Below are 12521 nucleotides of genomic sequence, written 5' to 3'. Positions count from 1 at the left end.
AATTCTGAGAGTGCCAGGTTGAGATCTCCCACTATTATAGTTTTGCTGTCTATTTCTTCTTGCAGCTCTCTTAATTTCTCTTTTAAGAATTTAGAAGCTGCACTACTTGGTGCATATATGTTTAATATTGATACTGCTTCATTATTGATGCTACCCTTTAGCAGGATATAATGCCCTTCCTTATCTCTTTTAATTAGATCAATTTTTGTTTTTGCTTGATCTGAGATGAGGATGGCTACCCCTGCTTTTTTGGCTTTGCCTGAAGCATAGTAGATTCTGCTCCACCCTTTTACTTTTAGTTTGAATGTATCACCCTGTTTCAGGTGTGTTTCCTGTAAACAACATATAGTAGGATTCTGACTTTTAATCCAGTCTGCTAACTGCTTCCTCTTTATGAGGGAGTTTACCCCATTCACATTTATGGTTAGAATGACTAATTCTATTTTGCTTGCCATCCTATTAACCCCTGCTTATGCTTTTCTCCTTTCCTTCCCTCTTACCCCCCTACCCAGTATTCAACTTGTGAATACCACTTGCTTTTCACAGCCCTCCCTTTTTAGTATCCCTCCCCCACCTTAAAGTTCCTCTCCTTATTTTACCCCTTTTCCTCACAATTTCTGTTTTCCCTTCCCCTTAGCTTACTCCTTCCCTCTCACTTTTCAATGAAATGGAGGAAGTTTCACCATAAATCGAATATGTCTATTGATACACACTATGTTCATCTCCCTCCTTTCTTTCTCTCAGATATAATAGGTTACCTTTGCCTCTTCATGAGATGTAGTACCACCACTACACTTTTTTTATGATATAATTTCCTTTCCACATCTAGTTTCTAGGACAAATTATACATATGTTCTTTACATATTTTTATGGCAGAAGTATAGTTCTCAAGATTTCTTTTTACCTTTTTAGAAATCTCTTGAGTTCTGTATTTGAAGATCAAACCTTTTATGTAGGTCTGGTTTTTTCATCAAAAATAGATGGAATTCATTTATTTCATTAAATGTCCATCTTCTTCCCTGGAAAATGATGCTCATTCTTGCTGGATAAGTTATTCTTTTCTGCATACCAAGTTCCTTAGCCTTTTGGAATATCATGTTCCAGGCCCTTCATTCTTTTAATGTGGACGCTGCTAGATCCTGGGTTATCCTTATTGCGGCTCCTCCAAAATAGCATTAATAATATGTAGCCTTCCCCCTTCACGGAATCAATGACCTCCTTACAGAGAACCCTCTCAAACACTGGGTAGGTTGGGGTTCACACACCAACCATTTCCAGTTCTTTCTCAAACAAATGGGAGTATGGGGTGGTGATCTCATTTTCTGAAACTACTTCCCACTGAGAATGGGGGTAGAGTCATCTTCCAGGGTTCCATTTGGAGAGGCTTGAGCTGATTGAAGATCCAGTAGGTTGTCAGACCCCTGAAGCTGGTCAATACAGTGCCTGGTACTTTAAAGATGAATTGCTCAAAGCCTAAGCAGGGGTTCTCAAACTACAGCCTGCAGGCCAGATGTGGCTGCAGAGGACATTTATGTGGTGGGTTATGGCAAATGGGCTGAGGGGCGGAGACAAGAGTGTGAGGTTTTGTTTTTACTATAGTCCGGCCCTCCAACAGTCTGAGTTGGCCCCCTATTTAAAAAGTTTGAGGACCACTGGCCCTAGAGAAACAAACTTAAAGGGAACTAGAGAGAGAACAAAAACAAAAAGCAGAACCTTCATTTTGGGAGGTGTGCTTATATCTTCCCTGAAGATTCTGTAAACAGCTAGTTAAGCATCATCTATTTTTATAGGGACTTCATCATATCCCAAAAGCAATTTTGAGAAAGGGGAAATCCCATCAGAACAGCAGAATAATCTAGGGTAGAGATTATCTTCCCCCAAAACAATGTAAGCTCCTTGGGGCCAGACACTGACTTTTGTAATGAGGGTGGTGACCAGAGATTTGGAAAAAATCTTTTGTTCTTTTTCCTTAGTCCTACTCTGTTACCTTCCCCCTTTTAGAATGTAAGTTCTTTTGGGGCTGGAACTAGCTATGTAATGAGGGATAGAGATCCTGATCGTGGAACTACCATAACATCCAATTAAGGAGGAATCAAAGGAGGGACTGGTGCTTCAGGGCAGGAAATAAAATGCAGCCTTTGGAGTTTCAAAGGTGTGTCTACTATCCTAGGCACTCACTCTTGCAAGAATGTAAAATCTTTCCTGCATTTATCAGTGAAATCAGTGGAGTTCTTACATGACTCAGTCATTAGATAAGCTGAAATAATTATTTGAACTGGCCGTGAACCAGACCCGCCGACAGCTATGCAAAACCAATTGGGGAAATCTCTCAATATCAGATTTAATTATCTTTCTATTTCTGATACTAAATGTATACTAAGAGAGAGTGTGAATATATTTCCTTATGGATTATGTGAATTAGGAAAGGAGATAAGACTGAGTTGTACCAAACTAGATTTGGAGATTTTCCTGGAATAAATTATGAAAAAAAAAAATTGTGATTCACTTATGAAATAATTAATTTTGTTTCCTTTATATTAAGAAGAAACCCTACACCACAATTAAAAGAACCTGCACCAAGGAGGAAATGTGGGAACTTAAGTATTGTTTCAACTTCCCAAATTATTCCACAACATATACTGGCCCTTCATTTGTGGAGAACAACTAACCTAATCTAACCTGACCTAACCTAATCATGACTCCTACCAGACAAATAGGACAAAAGTTCTACTTTCCTTGCCTTTATATATATGGGGATCAAATTCATATTTATTTAGCAAAATGATAATAAAAATAGGATGTTCTAAGGAAAAAGATGGAGAAATGTGGCCTATGCCATAGTATAATGACTGACTCTTTAGAGTTGTCATTACTGATTTGAGGTCAACTTGGTAGCAGAGTTTCAGGGATCTTGTAAAACCTGCCATTTTCTTTTCCTAATGATTTGGGTAAAAACATTGAAGGCATTTGAATCAAATCATCAGAGGACACTAAATTGAGAGCTATAGTTAAGATAATTCAGATCTAAAAAGATCCTTATGGGTTAGAATATTGAATCAAATTAAATAAGCCATTTAATGAGGATGAATATAAAACCTTGCCTTTGGGTTCCAGAAATGGATCCAGTAAGTGCAATTTACGGAGATGTATATTAGATAGCAGTTTGTCTGAAAAAGACTTGAAAGTTTTGGTGTACTCCAAACTTGTCACTCAATGATGTGATTTAGCCAAAAAATTATGTCATCTTGAGCTGCATTAAGAAAGGTTTAACTTCTAGGAGGAGGGAGGTGACAGGATCATAACACCCTTCTCTAGTAGAAGACATTGGGAATGTTCTGTTTAATGCAGAGCACCACAATTTAGGAAGGGCATTGATAAACTAGTGCAAAAATGGAATGTTTAATGACTTTACAAATCACCTAGATTTGGTCGAGCTCCGCTATGATCCAGAAGAGGCCAGACTGACCTGGGAGTCAGAGTCACCTGAGCAAGAGATAAAACTGAGCATTCCTTAAGCTGGGAGCATTAAAAGTTTCCTGCAATATTGATATAACTGAACTCGGAATTCCCCTTCCGTGGCAACCAATTCAGATTGAATCCCAGGTCTGAAAAACAGCCCAGCCCAGGAATGACCGGATAAAACCACTATTTGATTATTCCCACCCTACCCCTGACCTTTGATTTCTCCTTGATAACCTGAGCAGACCAGTATGCAGTTACTTCCTCCTCTCTTCCTACCTTGGGATTTTTGTTTTTAAACCCCAGAGCTCTATTCTAATTGTGCTCCCCATGTAATGGCTGCCTTCCTAGGAGAAATAAATCCAGACACCACCTAAAATACATACACACACGCACACACACACACACACACACACACACACACACACCCCTTTAATATGAGAGAAAACCTGAAAGTGACAAAGGGAGCAAGACATATTCCGACTCTCCTTCTTGGACCAATGAGCTGGGGGAAGACACTGAAATTCAGCCGTAACTAGAAAGGATGCCTAAGGGAGCTCTACCATCAAAGTGAAGTGTGGCTCCATCAGCACTGAATAGCACCAAAGGTCTTGAGTCCACAAATAGCCTTCAAGCCTGCGGATTGTCAGTATAAAACTGAATGCCATCTGCCTTCTCCCTGAGCCCGGAATGCTGCACCTCTCTCAGCTCCGCTTGCACTTTTGGTGGAGTTAAATACTGCCTTTTTAGACCAACAAACTATTCTCATGATAGGCCCTGGAGAGTTCTTGTTTTTCTTTTTTTTTTTTCATTTCTCCATTTCCATCAAACCAATCCTGATGTTCGCAAGTGTTCTGGACCAGATGAATAAATGCAGTGAACACAAGCTGCCTAATCTTTTTTCTAACAGCTTTCCCTTTGTCAGAACCACTGTTCATACATGAAGAAGCATTCTTATCTGTCCGTGTTGAGTCTCCCACTGCTTTTATACAGTATGAATATTTAGCTTAGGACAACTCTGTGATCAGTCCAGCGCTCTCATTCCTCTCACATCCTATCCCCATTATAATGACGGAATCCCTTGAATGCGAACATCTCCTGCAAGGGGGCATCCGTGAAGGTGTGTTGCGAATAGGTAAATGGAAAATAATGCTGGAAATGAGAATGTCCCGAGATGCGCAAGGCTTCAACAGTGAGTGACTACTGCTGCCGCTATGCTCCACTCTTCCCAAGGACTCCCGACCAGGACTGTGCCGACTCCAGCATCAGTCACACACAAGTGCAGGCTTGTCCTCTTACAGCCCGTGGATGAGGAAGCTCCACAGATCTTTAGGAGACTTTTCTTTGACCTCCTCAGAGTTCCATCGAGGTGGGAGCACGGGTTCTAATGATAGTGGGATGGCACAAAAAAAGCTGCTTTGAATTTACTTTCGTTAATTTATCTTTTTAACTGAGACAATTGGGGTTAAGTGACTCGCCCAGGGACACACAGCTAGGAAGTGTTAAGTGTCTGAGGCTGGATTTGAACTCGGGTCCTCCTGACTTCAGGGCCGGTGCTCTATCCACTGCGCCACCTAGCTGCCCTAGTTAATTGGTTCGTAAATTAGTTAATTCTAAAATGAAAATTTTAATATGTGTGCACACACATCCATTCAGAGTAAGTGCCTTACGGGAGCAGAGAAGGCAAGGAAGGGGTGGGTGCAAAAAGCAGCGCGTTTTCCCGCGCGCGCTGAGTGTAGCTAACTTGAGTTCAGACTGTGTCAGGGGACGCTCGGGAGGCACCGCGCATCTCATTACGGACCAGCAGATGGCAGAAGAGACCCGTGAGAAATCTCCAGGAGCATCACGGGTCGCCGGGAGGAGGGAGGAAGAGGGGAACTCTCCAATCACAATAGAAACACCGAGTAAGAAACAGTTCAATAAAGAGAACAGAATCAGATCACTCCTCCTGGACGGAGGAAGCAGCTGATCTGATACGTCACCAAAATACACTGATTCAGCGGTAGGAGGAAAAAAAAAAAAAAAAGCTCCTTCCGCGTGCGCCCCTTTCTCCGTTATGTATGTTAGGTGCCCGCATGCGTTCTTCATGCGTGATAGCCTTCCGCGTGTGTGTTGTGTGTGCCGTCCTGGGGCTCCTTCCCCGCTGCTGCAGACGGGGTAACCCGAGGGAGAGGGAGCCCCGGGAGTTTGTGTTGCTGTTGATCTTCTGCGATATTTAATTGAATGACTTTCGTTTTGAGCTGGGTCCTCTGGTTGGCTGGCAAAAAGAAACACGCCAACGGGAGTTTGTGAGCTAGAAATGGGAAGCATCTCCCTGGAAGCTGGGGCCTGCTTAAGATACCCACATAGGGCGGAACAGGGATGGCTGGTGAAGGCCATTCCTTCTTGTTAAATTATGCTTCTTTTTAAATTAGTTTAATAATTATGTTAATGAATTTAATTTAATTAAGTTTTTCCTGTGGAGTCTCAGGCGCGATGGTAATGCTGATTTACTGAAGATCATACCGTTGGAACGCAAGATCTGGAAGGGCCCACCCAGCTGGGAAAAAACTAAAATGGACCCTAGCGTTTGTGGGCCTTCTATCTGAAAATCACACTCGCTCAATCTGGTGGCGCCGGCAACATTCTAGAACTTATACTACTCTTCCCCGGAAATGGCCGACGCTCAGTAAGCGTTTATTAAGTTCTACGATCCGGGCTAATGCTAGGAATGCAAATAAAGCAAAAAAGATAGTTCCTGCCCTCCAAGAAGATAACGTTCTAATTAAAGAAAATAACCAAGGGGGGAGGGTTAAAAAAATGGAGGTGGGGGGATATAGTGAAACCCAGAAAGTCAGAAACACAGCCATGAAGAAAATAAAGCATACACAAGGCCGTGACTTTCCCTAAAATGGAAGGCCTAGAAGGAACTCCTAAGGGAGTCCCAGCACTGAGGAAAGTTCCAGAATGAGAAGGTAGCAAAGGCCAGAGAGTGAGAAGACAGCTGGGAGAGGAATAAATGGCCACAACCCGTCATACCAGCAAAAGAAAAATAATTATGTCAGTATAAAGAAACAGGTACATCACTGTTAGATTTACAAATTAGTAGAATCTTTGGGGAGACCCAATCTGGCAGGAAGTGTTAAAAAAAAAAAAAAGCATTCATTAAATTTTATAAATTATACCCTTAGAGACAATAATCCCAATTTTGATAAGATGATCTTGCTCAAAAATAGTGTTATCTTAATCAAATCAAATAGTTTTTTAAAAATGAAGAACAATTGGTGAATGTCTCAGTAAACAGTAAAAATACTAGAATTGCATTAAAGAATGAGAAACAAAGAGAAAGAAAGAAGGGAAAGGAAAAGAGAGAGAAAGAAAGGGGAAAGGAAGAGAGAGAAAGGAAGGAAGGAAGAAAGAGAAAAAGAAAAAGGAAAGGAGAAAGGAAGGAAGGTTTGTCTGGAAATATTGTGAAATAAAGAAAACATAATCCGAAGATTATTATGCTAATTAATTATGGCTACACAAAAGTGAAATGGAATGGAAAGAGCCTTGACATAGATCTGGGAGACAGAGGTTGGAATCATTGCCACAAATGTTTCCCCAATGTATGTTCATTGACAAACTAACAAATTCACTAAACTTCTAGAAAATGGAAGTAATAATACTTGTCCTACTACTCTCATGCTAGAGCTGCTGTGAGGAGAAAGCTTTCTAAGCCTTAAAGCATTAGATATATGTGGATGGTTATTATTAACAAGAAAGCATTAATTTTATTGAAGCTCCTTAAGCTTTTAATAACATTAAATGTTAGAATATTAAAATCTCACTGTGCACTTAACCAATGACTACACAATTGTTGTCTTTGTATCCTTTGTTCATAGTATCTCACACAGAATAAGAGCTTAATTAAAGTTTACTGAATTGAAAATATATTCATAAACTTGAGAGTGAGTAGGAAAGGGAACTCTGAAGGAGGAAGTAGTTGAGAAGTTGTTATAAATAACTGTCTCAAAGGACATTTTTAAAAAGTTAAATAGCTGTTCCGGCCAAGATGGCGGCGTGGAGGCAGACAGCTGCTTGAGCACCGCGTTTTCTCTCAGAACTTACTTCATGACAAGCCTCAGAGTTAATGCTTGACCAGAAAAGAAACCCACAAATAATCACCAAGAGACGACATCCTTGAAATTTGCCAGAGAAGGTCTGTGTTTGCTCGGGGGAGGGTTGAACAGACTGGGCACAGATTGAGGGCAGGCAAGCCAGATCGAGACAGACAGCTCACACAGCTCAGACTGGAGGGGGAGGGGTACGATCTCTGCCAGGAAAGGGAAGCTTGGAAAGAGAACCTGGAGAAGTCATCCAGAGTGGATAAAGAGATCAAATCATTGAGAAACAAAATTAGTGAATTAGAAAAGGCAAACAACTCCAAGGAAAACATGATTAGTGAGCTGGAAAAGGTAAACAACTCCAAGGAAAACAGGATTAGTGAGCTGGATAAAGAAATCAGCTCTCTAAAAAATAAAATGGATAAAATGGAAAATTCCATAGAAGATAAAAACACAATTGGACAATTACAAAAAGATATTAAAAAAGTGAGTGAAGAAAATACATCATTGAAAATTAGACTCGAACAAGTAGAAATGAATGACTCAAGGAGAAACCAAAAGGTAATCAAGCAAAACCAGAGAAATGAAACAATTGAAAAGAATGTCAAGTACCTTATTAGAAAGACAACAGACCTGGAAAACAGATCCAGGAGAGACAATTTGAGAATAATAAAACTCCCTGAAAAATGTGAGGAAAAAAAGAGCTTGGACACTATTTTCGAGGAAATTAGCAAAGAGAACTGCCCAGACGTTTTGGAAACAGAGGGTAAAATAGACATTGAAAAAATTCATCGATCACCTACTGAAAGGGACCCTAAAATCAAAACGCCAAGAAATATAGTGGCCAAGTTCAAAAACCATCAGACAAAGGAAAAGATATTGGAAGCTGATAGAAAAAAGCAATTCAGATATGGAGGATCCATAATAAGGATAACCCAGGATCTAGCAGCGTCCACATTAAAAGAATGAAGGGCCTGGAACATGATATTCTGAAAGGGTAAGGAACTTGATATGCAGCCAAGAATAACTTACCCAGCAAGAATGAACATCGTTTTCCAGGGAAGAAGATGGACATTTAACGAAATAAATGAATTCCATCTATTTTTGATGAAAAAACCAGACCTACATAAAATGTTTGATCTTCAAATACAGAACTCAAGAGATTTATAAAAAGGTAAAAAGGAATCTTGAGAACTATACTTCTGCCATAAAAATATGTAAAGAACATATATATAATTTGTCCTAGAAACTAGAGGTAGAAAGGAAATTATATCATAAAAAAGTATAAAGTGATGGTACTACATCTCATGAAGAGGCAAAGGTAACCTATTATATCTGAGAGAAAGAAAGGAGGGAGATGAACATAGTGTATATCAATAGACATATTCGATTTATGGTGAAACTTCCTCCACTTCATTGAAAAGTGAGAGGGAAGGAGTAAGCTAAGGGGAAGGGAAAACAGAAATTGTGAGGAAAAGGGGTAAAATAAGGGGAGGAACTTTAAGGTGGGGGAGGGATACTAAAAAGGGAGGGCTGTGAAAAGCAAGTGGTATTCACAAGTTGAATACTGGGTAGGGGGGTAAGAGGGAAGGAAAGGAGAAAAGCATAAGCAGGGGTTAACAGGATGGCAAGCAAAATAGAATTAGTCATTCTAACCATAAATGTGAATGGGGTAAACTCCCTCATAAAGAGGAAGCAGTTAGCAGACTGGATTAAAAGTCAGAATCCTACTATATATTGTTTACAGGAAACACACCTGAAACAGGGTGATACATTCAAACTAAAAGTAAAAGGGTGGAGCAGAATCTACTATGCTTCAGGCAAAGCCAAAAAAGCAGGGGTAGCCATCCTCATCTCAGATGAAGCAAAAACAAAAATTGATCTAATTAAAAGAGATAAGGAAGGGCATCATATCCTGCTAAAGGGTAGCATCAATAATGAAACAGTATCAATATTAAACATATATGCACCAAGTGGTGCAGCATCTAAATTCTTAAAAGAGAAATTAAGAGAGCTGCAAGAAGAAATAGACAGCAAAACTATAATAGTGGGAGATCTCAACCTGGCACTCTCAGAATTAGATAAATCAAACAACAAAATAAATAAGAAAGAAGTCAAAGAGGTAAATAGAATACTAGAAAAGTTTGATATGATAGATCTTTGGCGAAAGCTAAATGGAGACAGAAAGGAGTATACTTTCTTCTCAGCAGTTCATGGAACCTATACAAAAATTGATCATCTACTAGGGCATAAAAATCTCAACATCAAATGCAGTAAGGCAGAAATAGTAAATGCATCCTTTTCAGACCACAATGCAATCAAAATTACATTTAACAAAAAGCCAGGGGAAAATAGACCAAAAAATAATTGGAAACGAAATAATCTTATACTAAAGAATGATTGGGTAAAACAGCAAATCATAGACATAATTAATAACTTCACCCAAGAAAATGACAATAATGAGACATCATACCAAAATATGTGGGATACAGCCAAAAGTTAAATAGTCTTATAAAGGAGTCCCCGAGCCATTTGATCCAATTAACTTGAGAAGAATTTAAACATACCTACTAGTGCCATAATTACTGAGTTTCAGAAAATGGGACTGGCTATTGAAGTCTAGCTGACTGACTGTCAATCACTCCTCATGACTTATAAAAATGAACTGTTCCATCTCTCTCTCTTCACGACTTCCTCTTCATTGTTCCATCTTCTGGAATATATGTTGGGGAAGAAAACTGAAACAGAAGCACATGGCAATAGTGGACATGTGCTCACATGACAGACAGACAGATTAGGCTTTTCTGATTGAACAAATGGAGCAACCAGAATATAGAAATGTGTCCTGAAGAAGCAGATGGGTTATGTGCTCCATTTGAGAATACAGGACAATCCCAGTTTAATTCTGTTCCTCCTGTGGTTGGGAACCCTAGTTTGACTGAAGTGAGCCCTGAATTCCTGGCTGCTTTGCCTCCAGCTGTTCAAAAAGAGGTACATTTTAGTCATTTTACTAAAGTAACCCAGAGAGATGTAATTCTAAACTATTTGATTTTGAATAAATTGCTTCAGATTTCTAAAACCTAGTTTCAGTGTTGTAGACTAAGGTAATTAGACAAAAATAATGTTCCGATATGATCCCAAATCTAATTGCCTTAAAACTACCAACTGACTCAAAGTTCCTTTGAGTTCCTTTATATCAATCTGAAAATTATTTTTACTATCTGAGCAGACTTGAGTCTTCTTACCTTTGAGCTTCAGAGTACTGCCTCTATGAGGTGTAAGGAACCCAAGTTCCAAGGTACCGAGTTTGAGTTCAAACACCAGATCTTCTAGGGAAAGATTTCTTGTTGTAATTTGTTCTTGACAAAGAAAAGTTCTCAAACAGCACCCAATTTACAGAACAAAGCCAGGGAGTCTAACAGAAGATATTGCTTATTCAACAGCCCTAAAATATGTTTCTCTTCTGGGGAGTATAAACCACAGGGTGTCACTCTTGAGTCTGAAAATATGTAAGACCTTGTGGGATGGGGGATTTTACCGGAATTTCAAGGCATTGCCCCAAAAGCGATTCTCAAGTATTTTTTCCTCTTACTGAGGAGTTGGTGGTTTGCTCTCTGGATCTGTTTTCAGGAGTTCCTCTGAATTCTTTTTTTTTTTTTTTTTTTTTTTTCCATTTTCTGTGAGTGAAACAAATGCTCTACCATATATGATATATACAGTAGAACTAAAACCTCCAGTTTTTCCCATTTGAATCAAAATTGGATGCTTTGTCTTGGCAGTTACCCTCCCCTCTGGTGACCTAATGGCTTAGAAATACCTGTTCTAAAGTAGTCAGATATTGCCCAGTTCCTCAAGTTTCTATGGATTTTTACCTTGAACTCTTGTACAGAGAACAGCTAGAAAAGTACCATGAAGGCAGTAGAGAAGTTAAAGTTCCATCCACAACTATGGAGAATTAAGATAAATCCCCTTCTGGATTCCATTTTGGACCATCCAAGAGTGGAACTGAGGAAGGTCACGTAACTATTGTTTAGCATGTAAATGGAGTATCTTTGAGATAAGGACCAGAGCAAAGGAAACATCTGGGTATAGCCAAATAATGGATAGCATTGAGGAAATAAAAGTGAATTGTGGGATCTATAAGACACACAAACCTTTTACAAAGCCTCTTTCTTCCCTCTCTGATCTCCTTTACTTTCTTTGAACCCATTTCCCATTTCCTTTCTGGCCAGGTAGAATGTGGAGTACTGGGGTGGGGGTGGGGGAACTTTGTTATCTCTAAGGATCCAGAATTAGATCACTTTATTCCTTTGCTTATCCTTTTTTCCCTTGCTTATCCTTTTTTTTCTATACTATTGAAACTATCATTTAAAAACTAGATGATCATTTAACATGAACATATCTAACTGTTATTACACGGACTGAGACTAAAAGAGGGAAAACCCAATTCATTGGGAAAGTTTTCTTTTTCTTCATGCAACTGAATTGGGATGAAGCTAATGAAAGATAAAACATATATTATTCTTCAAGGTTTTTCAGAATTCATATGTATTCAGATTATATCCTAGATCTTTTTCTTTTGAATCTGGAAAGACTTACAAGTAAATTATCTTGAAAGCTAGTGCAACTCTTTTTGTTGTTGTTTGCTTGTATTTTATTCTCTTATTTTTTTCTTTTTGATCTAATTTTTCTTGTGCAACATATTTGTGGAAATATGTAAGAGGAATTGCACATGGTTAACCTATTGGATCACTTGATGACTGAGGGAGTAGGTGGAGAGAAAAGGAGGAAAAAAATAGAACACATGGTTTTGTAGAGATGAATGTTGAAAATGATCCATGTATATATTTTGAAAATAAAAAGCTTTAATTTAAAAAAAAAAAAAAAAAGCTAGTGCAAGGTTTGTGCATGTCAATAGTATTTGCCTGCTTTGACATTGGAGTGATTAAAGCTAATTTATCAGCTACTGGTTTTACT

The sequence above is a fragment of the Sminthopsis crassicaudata genome, chromosome 1 (genome assembly GCF_048593235.1).
Source record: "Sminthopsis crassicaudata isolate SCR6 chromosome 1, ASM4859323v1, whole genome shotgun sequence".
In the NCBI taxonomy this organism is placed as follows: Eukaryota; Metazoa; Chordata; class Mammalia; order Dasyuromorphia; family Dasyuridae; genus Sminthopsis; species Sminthopsis crassicaudata.
The sequence above is the reverse complement of the archived record's forward strand: the minus strand, read 5'-3'. Positions refer to the sequence as shown.